The sequence below is a fragment of the Anarrhichthys ocellatus genome, unplaced genomic scaffold, assembly GCF_004355925.1.
Source record: "Anarrhichthys ocellatus isolate YVR2014 unplaced genomic scaffold, GSC_Weel_1.0 scaffold9, whole genome shotgun sequence".
Taxonomy (NCBI): domain Eukaryota; kingdom Metazoa; phylum Chordata; class Actinopteri; order Perciformes; family Anarhichadidae; genus Anarrhichthys; species Anarrhichthys ocellatus.
This window is the reverse complement of record NW_022280039.1, coordinates 2,182,435-2,196,734: the sequence shown is the minus strand read 5'-3', so window position 1 is coordinate 2,196,734 and position 14,300 is coordinate 2,182,435. Positions and strand designations below refer to the sequence as shown.

Genomic DNA, 14,300 nt, shown 5'->3' with positions numbered 1-14,300 from the left:
TGGTAATTTTCCACTGGTCCCCCCTCTCTTTGGTTGACAAACACGAGCCCCTACTAAAGCAGACTGTCGTTGGGGGCTAACCACCTTGGGCTCAACCTGTTTATGGCCCAGGCAGAGCCCCTGAACCTAAAAGGGTTTTGGATGGAAAATTCCGTCCTGTTCTGTTTCCTTGTTGGTACTGTACTGCATGTTACGGCCTTCTTCCTTGGATGCCCACGTGTCTGAGATTGTGCTGCAATAATGTATCAAATGCATGGGTGCGTCTTCTAGTCAAGGTCCTGTCGATGAAGGCCTGGTTGAATTCCAGACAGTGAAACTAAAGGCCTAGCTGGTATGAAGACGTACCCTCTGAGTGGTCGTCTGTTACTGCTGGGAATGTTTTGGAGCTAATGATGCACTCACAGCGCAGGATGTTCTGAATTAAAATAGACCAATGGACGTCATTGTCTTCACTTAAGTATGTACGTCGTCCTAGATCTGAGATGGCTCGCTAGAAATAGAAGGGGAAAAAAACATAACTTCCTTTTTATATAAATGCATGAAAGCTATTTGTCCAGTATTCTTTTTGGCAAACAAATAAGCTAGGTCAATCAAGAAGACTTAATGGGCCTTACTGACTGGTGCACTCTTCATAAAGATTGAAACATGCATGCACAAAGTGTGCAGCGGACTTTATTCTAAACCATGTGATTAAGTTGTCCTTGTGATTCAATGTTGTGTTTTGTGCTCGCACAATGAACATTATGTCCCACATCCATTGTTTTAATAGTAGCTTTATTTGAGAAACTACATGGAGAGGGTCCAATAATATTTAAGAAACAGTAAGTTGGGGGTGAAATATTTACTTTCTGACAGTGCAGTGTTGCTGACAGGTTTGTATACCACATGAATAAATAATTATAGCAAACAAAATGAATGTTGCCCTCGGGATACAGAATATAATGTAAACAGCCCTTGTTAAAAGCATCACTGTAGAGATCAATTTTTATTTTTGAGAGTGTTTTTAAGATGCATTTGGAGTTTGCAGTTTGATATCTACATTTTAGATTGAGTCTTATCAGCGTGTATTTGACTTCAGGGGTTCATTCCATCGTTCCACAGAACCAAATCACCATTATTGTCTACATTCAAATATCTATAAGGATTTATGTAGAACCAGAATCTTGGTAAAACAGAGTCTGTAACTGTTGTACATTACACGATCAGTGAAGTGATATGTCATTAGTAGTTTAAAGCCAAGTAATCTGTTGTAGTTGAACGTATGCATATTTGGTCTTTTTGAATTTTGGATGCATCTCAGCTTTATATTTACAGTTGACTTTAGGTATTAGGAAGTGATTAGTGATACATCTCTGTATTAAGAAGGCCAAAGATCTTTTAATAGAAGAGATATAATTAGTGACAGAAATGTCTCTTGTGGGTCTCAGCCATGCTCGTGCCTCGCTATTGATTTGACTGTCAGGTCCAGTTTCAACCACCTCTGACTGAGAGGACTCTCCATCTGGGGTGGCTGGGCAGTAATTAGTCACTGACGCTGCCCTCTGTGGGGAAAAAATTCAAGCTCCCGGTTTGATTTATTCTCTCTGCAACAGCTACACTCAGCCAGAAAGAACTATAGTAATATCCCACCCATCTGTGAGAGTCTGAGATTTCAGATCAGGTGGATACCACGGAGGAGGTGAAGGCATGTGGTTCAATTTATGTACCTTTATTGCATTAGTTTGTAATTAGAAAATGGTAGTATGTTTAACTGTTAAACCACTAATGAAAGGAAGGCCATTGCAAGGAAGAGAGGAGGGTGAGCTTGGATTTTTAGTTTAAAGGATGGGGAAAGGGCTGTAACTTATTGTTTAGGCTTACATAGTTTTAGTAAGATAGATTTAGATAGATTCAGATTTAGGTTGTTGAAGGTGTCGAAGGTCACTTCTGAAGGCCACTCAGTGTGTGTGTGTGTGTGTGTGTGTGTGTGTGTGTGTGTGTGTGTGTGTGTGTCATTGTCACATCAGAGGTTGTGCAGTGACAGTCTATGGCTCTGACCAGCAGTTTGTCCGCCCCTTCAGCAAGACAACTGAAGATTGTCTGTGTAGAGTGGAAATTTACCCAGTGCATATGTGCTATGTAAGTGAGCCTCACTTGGTTCTTTGTGTGCATGTTTGTCAATGTGCATGGGATTTTTAGTATGTAAGTACAGTCTATATATGTGCAAATGTACCTGCAAGTTTTTGTGGGTTATTCCTTATTTCCCTCCACATACGCTCCTTTGAACAAATACATTAAAATGGAGAATTGTATGTTCAGTATGTAACAATATATATTATGTTTCTAGAACAGTGGGAGTCTATCAGAATTATTCCCATCGCACAACTCTCTCTGCAGTATTCTACAATCTACCATGCTTTACTCCCCAAATGTTTTCAGTTATCTTGCTGTCATGGTAAAGAAACTTTGAAATTGAAGTTTATTGTGAACAGAGCAAAAACACACATAATCTGATTTTTTGATGAGGATCTACAGTTGTGGCCGTAAATGCAATACAACCATTGTAAACTCATGAATCAGTATTCATGCAGCTTTGCTGTGCCTTCAGGGGGAGAGGTCATTGCCGTCATAAGTCTGCATTCATTTTACCAAAACATAATTAATGAAAATAAGGACAGCGAGGTCGCAAATTTGATGGATTGGAGACCTTTAAGACACAACAGATGGTTTCATTTCTCCTTTTTTTTGCAGCTCCTCCTTCTCATTTTCTCATCTTTCAGCTTCAATGGCACTTCATCATCCCCTTTCAAAAATACTTGTTAGCATCCTAACAGTTAAGGAACAGAAAAACTGATTTAAAATGATATTAACTTAATTGCCTTTAGCCACTTTTAGCCACTTCAGACAGTCGGGGTCCTACCGGTGCTGGTTTTGTTTCACTCAATAATTCCTTCATTCCTGTTAGGATTACTGAGAGGCAGAGTCCACACAGAAAGAATCTCATCACAGCCACTTCTTCCATTCCCTCTGTTGAAGCATCGCTTGTCTGATTACTTAGTAAAAGACCCCTGAAAAGTCTTTCATCTGCCAGGATTTGTCATAACCTCATCAGAATTTGTATCTTTCAACTACCATTGACAGGGCGAGGCGGTGGCCATGCAATATTATACAGAAACGTAGTTGTTTTCCAGTATGACTTGGCTGTTTCTCCACCTTTAGGAGTCTTAGGTCATGTTATGTATTTAGATCTACACACCCCCTAAAATGAGTTCTTGTTTCAGTCAGGAATCTTCAGACCTTTTATCAGTTGTTTTATCACAGTATGTTACAGTGTTATTCTTGGTGGTTTTAACATCCATGTTTGTTTACCTCTAATTTAATTAAACTTTTAGATTATTTTAATCATTACAAAGGATAAACACTTGACATTGTGCTCTCCTGTCTCTCTGTCTCTCTGTAAAAAATGTGAATTTGGTTGATTTGGCTCCCTCTGATCATCAGGCAGTGCTCCTCCGAGTTTCATTTGTCTCTCCTGGCCCCAAACCACCAACACTGATTCATTCTGATTTATTACCACCCTTTAAATTCACTCGCTTTTCCTTGTTTCTGTCAAGCTTTTACTGCATCAAATACATTGTTTAGCACTGATGAACACAAGGTACAAAAGGAGATTGTCAGAATTTGAATGGTTCTTGTACAAATAGTTTGATTCTGTAGCTCCTGTCAGATGGAAATATGAAGAAATTAGGATAAAAAAACAAAACAAGGAAGGCAGAACGTAAATGAAAGATGGATAAACACGGTGTCTCCTTGCCTCTCTTAAAGATGTGGTATCTATACAAAGTGCATCACAGGAGCAAGGATCTCAATTATATGTTTGGCAGCACATTAACACAGAATTCAGAGAGTTTCCAGTCGACTTCTGCCGACCTTAAGCATCAACCCACTTAAGTGAAATCTCTTTTTCAACCCTAGAACGCACTTTTGCACTTTCAAAATCCTCTACCTGCCCTTCAGACTGCATTCCCACTCGGTTTTAGTAGGATTTAACATTCTGAACTTTACAAAGCAAATAGTGGCTTGCTGCTATTTTAAAGATATAGTGGAGTCATGTCCCTCCCGCTTGTGTGTGTTGTCATTCAAAGAACTTCAGCCTGGTCAAATTCAGAATTGTGTGAGTCCTTGAACACACAGATCCAGGGAAAGGAAAATCAAATCTCTATCTCTGTTGCAAATAAAACACTATTTCATTTCTCATCCATTGTAATGAAACCGCTCTCCACTTCCCAGACAGCCATTCCCACACACTAAGTGAAGTGTTTACCCCCGTGGTCCCACTGCTTTATTCTAGTATCTAGGAGGTGTTATGGTTATTCTTTGCTCTCGTTATAAAGGATTTCCTGTAAGCTCTGGGCCTGGATCCAGCATTCAGAAATCGGCGCCTCAATCCACAAATACACAAACATGTATAAACACCAGCTTCTGACTTCCACTCCCCCTTCCCACATACACCACCCACCACTTCCGGTCTCTGAGCAGAATAAGGAAGCTGTCCAATTGTAATCCAAGACCTGACGGTGTCCTTGACTGGAGAACGTTAGATCAACATGAGTCTTTGTAAATGAAGTGAGTGACTGTTTTCCTGAGGAAGTTTGTTCTGTTCCCATCACAACCAATCCATCATTAAATCAATAAACAGAGAGTTTTTTTTTGTGTCCGTGTGTGTCTACTTGCGTCTCTGGTTGAGAAGACAATATGCTTCTTATTGTATTCTATGCTTATTCCCACAAGTGTTTGGAATCAAAATGAGAAAGCAAAAGAAGGGGAACAATGATATTCCTTCTCCTGTTCACTCTCAGACAATAGATTATTCCAGTGTCTTTTACTCAGATAGAGATGTCTTTCATTCTTGCTTGCAGTTGTTAGAGTATTAACAGAGAGATAAAGTATACAGCATGTCCTCGATAAGATTTTAATGAAATTCGAAGGTCTTTGCTGTCTGTCAGCCCGAGCTAATGTCAGGAAAGTGATGGGAAGGTATAACGTATCAGCAGGATTGTCTGTGCGTGTGTGTTTGTGTTTGATTGTGTGTGTGTGGAGACAGTGGAGAAGTTAAGACTGCCTCTTGGGAGACTCACATTACACCCTACTGGCTGGTCTAACACTTTGTGCCTAGTGTTGCCCTGACCCCTTTCCTCTTTATCTGATCCATCTAATTTCAAGTCAAGTCTTTCTTCCATACAACACTCACTGTTCACTGTGACCTTCTCTCTGTTGCCTGATACTGAATATTCGGGCTAAACAGTACAAACAGCTTATTTTTACAAATTATCTTTTGTGTCTCCTTTTTCCTGTTTTACTTCCATCTGTCTTTTTGCGCCTTTGGCTTTTTCCCCTCTCCTTTCACCCAACCTTTATTTCATAAAATGATGAGTAATGGCCCCGTTTCTGTTCTCTGTCCCCTTTATTATTCTGGCTGCTGCTGGGCTTAGCTGGGTGCTGTGACATTACGAGCTGTAAAAAGACTGTCTCACTCTGTCTCGCCGTCCCTCTCTCTCTGTCTGTGAAATTTGCTGGGCACATCCTACATGACTCATCAGTTTGACCAAATAAAACACGTTGTTTGTCCCGAAACAGATTACAGACACTCACAAGAGTCTCACAAAACATCTGGATGTCTGTCAAGACCATTTATTTTAATTTAATCATTTAAAGTACAATAACATCATTAACAAACGAATGACTGCTAGTCCCTAAAATCACCCTGTGCAATTTTCTTGTCAACACTATGGATGCGAAACCAAGTTATATATCTACTAGAGTGGTCAAACGTTAGTCTTACCTGTCCTTACCATTAGGTTGCCATCAAGATGAAACACACATGCATGTACAATCTTGAGCCAATGTGGGCTATCCTTTTCAGTCTAGTGCAGGTTTTCTTGGTAGACTATTGACCAATAATACGAAACTAGTTACGCTCAGTCATTAACTCATTTTGTTCAATGGATGATAAGGACATAGTGCCATTTAACTGTGTAGCATTTGCAGTATACATTATGTGCATTTCCTTTAGATAGGTGACAGGCAGTTTTGTGTCTGTGGTCAATTGTCTGCACCTGTGAAAAATGAGCCTTCGCTAATCCCCGATGCTACTCCAGCTAGCTGTCTGAGCTACCATGGAGCTAGTGACACCGCCACTAACTGCACTCCCTGAATCTAATTTCTGGGGAAATTAAAAAGCAATTTTAGAGAGAAGCTGACAGAAAGATCTACAATATGAATCGATTGCATGGGAGTCTATGGAGTACACCCCTCATAGTTGTCGGAGCTGGCCAAAGCTACACTATGATTGGCCAGCCTGCATACGATCGGAGCGGGACTTAGCGAAGGGTCAATTGATTTGCTAATATCTGCAATGTAAGTTGGATTAATGGTATTGGTTTTTATTACGATATCATTGTGCTGCAGCAGACTCTACCCTTTCTGGACTCTGGAAGTTACACCCTCACTTTTTGCCAACCGTGTGTTTTCCTAACAGCTGGTGACCCGAGTAACACTTCCATGAATTTTCCTCTATTTCCAGAAAAAGCACAGTAAACAGCAACAGGAGGCCATTCTCCTTCATCAGGGCTCTGCAGTTAGCTCTCGAGACAGCACACATTCTACAAGCTGTCAATGCTGATTGGGCCTTTATTTCTGAGGTGATGGGATATTCCGGTAACACACAACTTGAGACAGTATAAGAAGTCACTGTGTTAAATATGTAATTACAAATTCAAATGAACATGGATATTCAGCTGCAGTGTAAATTAGGTTACTTTTATATTAAATGTGTGTTTCAAAGGCTCACTGTGCACTTAGAGAATCTCTGAAGTAAAGAAAATCTATATCCAAACAGATATGACATACTACTCCCCTTGAGCTGTAACACATTGACTTCATTACGTGCTTTAGTGGATAAAGATAGATATCTGGGCGTAAAATCACTTGTCTCAAGTCAAGGGCTTGTATCATGTATCACTTGCTGGCATTGTACTATGACCATTTATTATTTATATACAAAAATGAAGACCACGGTGTAGTAAATGTACTGGCATACAGACATCTGTTTAAAATGTAACATTAGTCATTTTTGGTCTTCTTAATGGCGTCGTTTCTAAACTCTCCGTGTAGTAGCAGCGACCCTTCACCTGATTCAGTGGATTAATACAGTTTGCCATCAAGGACTTTATCGAACAGGCTGCTTAAACAGTGAATGATAAACAAAGTGTTCGCCAGCAAGTGTCACAGTCCAGTATCCCTATCTATTTTTGGAATTTTACAGTTTGTCTTGGACGAACTGTGTAGTGGAGTGAACCATTGAGGTTTACAAAAGTGAAAACATGGTTTGCCCTGAAACTGCTGAGGTCAGCGATGTTGCCGTTCTAGCTTGATGTTTGCACTAGTTTCCTAGGTCACGTTAGGTTGACCAGGATGTTTCCCAGTTGTAATATATAGCTCAACATATTTACATTAATGCTGTCGCCTATAGTGTTCAGTTGATATTTCTATTGACACAAAGTAATTCTTTGTGAAGATTCTGATCCTTTAAAGCCATGAGATGTTTTCTCATGCCTGGCAAACTGCAACAACAGAGAGAGAGAGAGAGAGAGAGAGGAATTGAGAAAGCTCTATGATGTCAGCTCAATGGCCTGGAATAGAAAATGCAAGTCGCCTAACTTCCTGTTAGAATGTTGAATGGAGGAAGGAAATGGCCAATGGTAATCAAATGTAACTGTATCTACCATAAGGTCTTTTGTTTTTCACTTTTCAGCAGATTGTAATCAGCCTACTTTGTCAGTTTGTTTTTTGTCTTGTTTGAATCTGGAATCTCTCTTACCCTGAGGATAATGTGATAGATTGAGTTTAAGATGATGACAAAAGCAGGCGCGCCGCTGTTTGCGAGTGCATTAGCTCGCAAACAAAACATGTCAGCAAGAAAAACATTAAACACAAGGCAAACATACACAGATAAACACATACAGTACATACACATATTCCAGCATATACGTACATGTGAATAAGCTCACACACATGCATATGCACACACAAATATTGTTCACAATATTGTCAAGAAGCAGGGCCAGAGAAACACATGCATATGCGTTCATGAAAGCACAAATATACATAAGCATACACAGATGGCAGTATGTGCACTTGCATGCCCTCTCATTTACCTCACTCCACCCTATGCACACACGCGCACACACACACACACACCAACACAAACGGAGCCCAAGCCTTCAGCTCTCATGGTGACTTTGACCTGTAGGGGTCCCTGTAGCTCCACATCTAGAGCCAAGTTCAACACCAGATGTTAATGAAGTGCTTATAAAGAACTCCCCTGAGCTCTTCTCCTTTTTATGACGAGTCCTTTTTGAGGAAGACATTGCTGTGCAGATATCCAGAAGGAAAGAGTTTGAGTAAAATCCGCCATCTCTTATTCTTTGAACAAGTTCAACTGTAGAGATGTTTAAGCTGTAAACATCGTTCCCCTGTAGTATACAGAACCCAAACAAAGTCAAGAAGTGCAGATTATGCAAAGCAACTTGATACGGATTGTAAAACAGTTTGCAGTTAAATCACAACTGTCGGATTGAGCCACAGTCTTCCAAGCTTTGTGCTAATTGTGTCCAGGTTGGGCCATCTGAGACATTAAACAGTGCATGATGGTACAGCTGTGGCTCTGATTAAGTCTAAATGAGACCCAGTGTGGAACCAAAGCACAGTGTATAGTGGGATTGTAAGCAGGAGATGAATGGAGCATGCAGTATTTAACTTGATCAGACTCTTTACAAATTGATTAGCTTTAAAGCCACCCAATTGAGAGACACTGAGAGCTGCCAATTTGCATGGAAGGGTTCTCTCCGCGATCAATGGCCTGTTGGACAGCAGTGGATGAGGCTGCTTTAGTGGGTCTGTGTTAGCTCCTGTAGGCTTTTCAGTTCAATATGATTAGACTTGCCCTCGTCCTTCTGATGAGCTGGAAGTGATGCAACAGGTCACTATAGTGAAAACACACAGATCTTATGTCTTACATGTGATGTAACTCACATGGCACTGTCATAATCATATCAGCATACATATGTTAGAAGGAAATGTTACATATCATTTAGACCACCACCCCCGTGCCTCTGATTCAAAATTTCACATAAAGATGGAGTTTTGTGCATCTTATTGACACTGAAAGGCCTTGGAAGCCTTGGAAGTATTTCACATTTCCTGATGTTGCATCAGACCGTAGAAGTCTATTTGTAGGGTGGTGCACACCCGCGTCATGTATGCACTAAAGCGCATACATACACACAGGGGTTTCTGATAGAGCAAAGTCAACCCATTGAGTGTGTGTGTTGAGGGAGCTGACCTTGTGCAGCTGGCTACAGTGTTTTTATAGCTGTAGCTGGTCTCGTGCCTCGCGGCCCAAAGAGCTCTCTGTCTGGTCTCCAAACTGGATCACACCAGATGTTGAGGAAGGAAATTCAAGAGACTCCCTTGAAAGCAGCCCCGTTGTGATCGAAAGCAGCTGCTGCAGGTTTCCAGCAGCAGACGCTCTTTGGCTGAAGCGCGAATGGGAGAAAAGAGAGAAGGCCTGCTGGAATGAAGCTAACTGTCGGTGGTCCTGCTGAGATTGTGTGTACGGCCGAGTTAGCATGAGCATAGGTGAGATGCAGCAACAGCAAAAATGTAGGCCTATTCCGGGAGTCGGGTTGTAATGGTATGAGAAAATATCACAGTTTCACATTATTACACTATTGTATAACATCATATTATCATTATTAATGTTATTAAGTTTATTTTTGCAATATGTTACAATTAACCTGAAAGGAAGTAAAACATATTATAATAATAAACAGAATGTTAGTTTAAATGTTAGTGTCACTAGCATGTTAAAACACCATGACACCGGTATACCGTTAAATGGGAGTCGTTTTTATTTGGGCCTGCGTGTGCTATCACTAAATAAGAAAGGATTATGATGAACCATATTACCGTTGCATTTAGTCTGCACACTACACAGAAAAAAATATTATAAAAAGTATTTAAGAAAATAAGAATTAAAACAAATCACAGTTTAAGGAAACGTTTGATAATATGCACTGATTGACATTTTTTGAATGCAATACAACATGAATACATGTAGTACAGGACATGAAGTACAAAATATTTTACCACTTATTAGTTCCACTTATTAGATCTTCCTTCAAAGATTTTCATTGCCAGAACATTTTAACAGGTTTTGATAATGTTCCTCCCTGCTTCACAGAGCCACATAGACATTGTAACTGTATGATGCAGTGTTGTGGTTGTTTGAATGTGAAACAGACTGCCGGCGAGTGGTTGTTTATTTGCCAACAGCTGGCTTAGCAAGTACGCCTCAGCCTGAGGTTCAACCCAAAACACCTGTGAACTTTACTTCTACACTCTGACCTTAAGCAACCGTACATGCGTTTCAGAAAAACACTTGAGGTAGCTGCTCTTTTCACACAACCAGTATGTCGAAATATATGCTAAAAATATTGAAAATGTAGCAAAAGTGGCTCTGTGAAAGACTTGATCGTTCCTCTCAAAATGTGACATTAGACACTTGACACCAATAAAGATTTAATCATCCTTCGCCTCAGAGATGATGCAGCGGCTCACACTGGGCTCGTCTGATTTTGTCTTCACTTATTTCAACAACCTCATACATCTTGTTAGCAAATGTGAAATCTCCTTATTTATCTCTCCTCCTTCTCCGCACACTGGTCCACTAGCCCACCTATCAACCATCCCCATGTGACCTTCTTCTTGCAACTAGCTTTCCTCTGTGCTTCAGCACATGAATAACACTCACTTCAACTGAGAGGCTGGGGCACGTGAGGAGACTGATGGTGCTTGCACATACTTGATAGTGTAAGGCAAGGAAAACAATGACGTTGAATGGCCCTGAAATGACTGCAGCCAGTAACATAATTAAATTTAAAGCAGCCATGATTGCACTTCATGCATAAATATGTAATTTGACATATTCAAGCTGCCTTTGCTACTGTGAGATTACAAGATTAGTGTGAATTGGTCAGCTTTGAATGAGGAGAGATGGTGTGATTGCTTGTGAAAAGGACTGAAGTTGCTTGCTGTATTGGGGAGGCAATGCTTCCGTGAGAAAATGATAAAGGGAGTGAGGGTTGAGTGATATCATATTTCGCTTTCTGCCTTTCTTTCACTTCACTTTATCGCTTTCTGAACAAAGGCATAAGAGGAAACACCCAGAGTGCAGGCTGAGGCTGGAACCAGCTAGATCAGACCGGTAGCTGTTAGAGAGAAGGGGGAGGTGAAGGAGAAGGGAGAGGGAGGAGGAGGAGGAGGGGGAGGAGGGGGAGATGAGATGAAGAGTGGAGCAGAGGATGGAGAGTTGGGGGTAGAGGCAAAGGATGGGATATGAGAGGCTGGAGGAGGGGAGAGGTGGAGGTTAAGTGCTTTGGACACGAGTCTAGATGGATAGTCTGGCAGGCAGATAGCTCAGGCCCCATTCCCTCAGTGATGTAATGCATCAGCCAGATGCTATTTTTAGCCACACTGATACACTTAGCTACCTTAGCATCAGCACACAGGGCCATCGATCAGCAGAAAAACTCAATGGGAGGATGAGAGCTGCAACCAGCAGCAGCACAAAGTACTGTAGCTGCACCAAAATAGTATGTTTATGTGCAGTTTGTTTTTGCAGCATTTCTCTGGACTCCCTGGTCAGGCCTTGTCATCAAACAGTGGTGTAGCTATTTGATATGGGTAACATTACTTTGTTTTTTACTGTATGGTGTTTTTTCTAACTTGTTTTCTTAAGTCCCTTCATTGTTTCGTTTTTTTAGGCCATCTGACGTTATGCAAGACAGCTTCTTTATCATTTACCACCGCTGAGCTTAGGTTGGGAAATGAGCATTTTCAAACCTGCTTATCACATCAAAGTGAGGTTATATCTTGCCTAAAGAAAAGTAGAATCATTCTTAAGGCATCACTAGATCTGGAACAAAAACAACAACGGTGAACTGACTCCTACTCCTCTGGGTGCGTCAGGGCCACAAAACAAAGGGGAGCTCTCTGATTGGATATTTAGCTTAGTCGATGCACCAATAGTGCATCAGAAAAACAGGCCACAAAAACAACAGAAAGAGCTGCTTTGTTTTCTACTTTTCTATATGTATTCTCAAGGGCCTTTTCATGGCTTCTGTCTTCTACAGTAATACCTCCCTTTTTATGTATACTGTATGTCTTACTCTCTCCCTCTCATTTGCTCTTTGGAAATTCCATGGATTGACACATTTTTGGTGGCTTCTGTTTTACCAGGCACACACACACACACACACACACACTACACTTACATGAGTCCTGCAGCACCACCCGTCCTCTGCTTTCAATAAGCTTGTAGCCTGAGGGTCTAGACAGGTCGACTCCTTGTGTCTTACACAAAAGAGTAGGAGGCCTTGGGACAAAGGACAGAGCAGTAGATAAAGCTCCAATAAGCTCCACATCCGCACCTGTCACCACCCTACTAACCTATCCCTGTGGTAGGTCATCATTACTATAATGCTGACACCAGCGTTAATTTCACGATGGACTGAACAATGACCACACGTGTAACTGTGACCTCATCAATCCCAGCACTGTAACATAGTTTGCTGCAGACTTTAGATTCCTTTCAAAACCACAGAGCTTGAGCTTTTTACACAGATTCATGGCGTGAATCATAGATTGCTGTGTTGTCTCTTTGTGTGTGTTTAGTGGTAGACATGCAGTTTGTTTGTGTATAATTTGTATAATTAGCTCGAAGGAGGGAGGGAGGGAGGTTACCCTCATCCTTCTCACAGCCCATATCTCACACTAGTTTCAGAATAGAAATTGTCTTCACTGGTGTAGTTTCATTAACAGGTTGCAGTTTATGCCATGCTCAGACTACAGGAAGTTTGAGATGATATCTTCCTCCAAAAGTTGATTCCTCACAAACAACTCCCCATGCTGACACTACTGCAGCGAAGAAATCAGACGGTTCTTTAAGAGCTTCCGTGGAGTTTCTAACCCCAAACTTCTTTTATTCTCATAGCATAGTAAAGCTAGATCAACATGAACATATAAATGGCAATGTTGTTATGCCTTGGTACACACCATATAAAATAATAAACTTTCCTGTGTGTATTTGGAGGCTTGTGTCTCTCCTCCCATGACAGTCTGAGTGTTTCTACACTGCCCGGCTAATAGTCACAGCAGCCTAACATGTCTGTTTACAGAAAACTTGATGGCCTGGTTTGATTGGAACCAGACTGGACCCGCACTGCACAGTGTCTGTTTATGTCTTTGTACGTCTATCTACCAGCCTCTCCTCACATAAAAGAAAATAAGCCATATAGAAGTTTAAATAATGTTGTGATGTTAACAGTTTAATGCCCCGCTCTGCTATTCACGCCATGTGATAATGATCGTGATAAACTAACCAGATTGTAGTTTTAGCAGCAACAATAGAGTATTATGTAATGGGCACAAAAGCAGTAAGCAGTCAGATCAAGTTCCTGTAAGGGTTTGTGTGTGTACCTGCCTGTGTGACTACTTATTTCAGGGCCTTATGGGAAGGCAGATGACGACCAGCTTTAATCAAATTCAACTTTGTGAAATCTGCTATCTCACCTGTTGACTCGCCCAAACTGATTCACCATACCTGTTTTCTATCCTTGACCTGAGCCAGATAGTTGTTATCCCAGCTCCATTGAGGGCACAAACGCAAACATTTGGGTGGCAGACACTTGTAAGAGAGTCCATTTACACGACTGAACACAATCACTCCCTTTTCTCTCCTTTCCATACAAGGCCATTTCTCTCTACCTGTTATGTCATTGTTTCACCACAGGTCAGCAGTTTCACTGGTTCAATAGTGATCCATGTTATTAGGGTTTGTCACAGAAGGCTGCAGCAAATGTGGGTGGGTTCATTGCTCAAACCTGTGCCATGTTAAGACCTAGACTTGTGTTTCAGTATTTACAATGTTGTTGCATGTGTTGGAGATACAGCCGAAACTAATTTAAATCAAGCCAAATAATCATTAAAAAGGGTGGAGCAGAGACAAAGTGATTGTCAGGGATTGTTAGTAGCCCCTAATACACCCACTGGTAATGTATCCCTCTTCAATTCTGTGTGTGTCCTTGGTGCGCACAGCCACAAAAATACGTTGCCACCCCCTTTGTGCATGCCGCACTTGACTGTGTCCTACGCTTAATTTGATCAAATTAGAGCCTTTAGTGTGAAACCAACAAGTGTGT

The 14,300-nt window shown here is 41.1% G+C and overlaps 1 protein-coding gene across 2 annotated transcripts in view; it reads left to right on the top strand.

Moving 5' to 3' along the window:
• The window catches only part of adgrv1 (adhesion G protein-coupled receptor V1), a 106,014-nt gene that overhangs the window by 61,387 nt on the left and 30,327 nt on the right, over nucleotides 1–14,300 (top strand). The gene's annotated exons all lie outside the window — the stretch shown is intronic.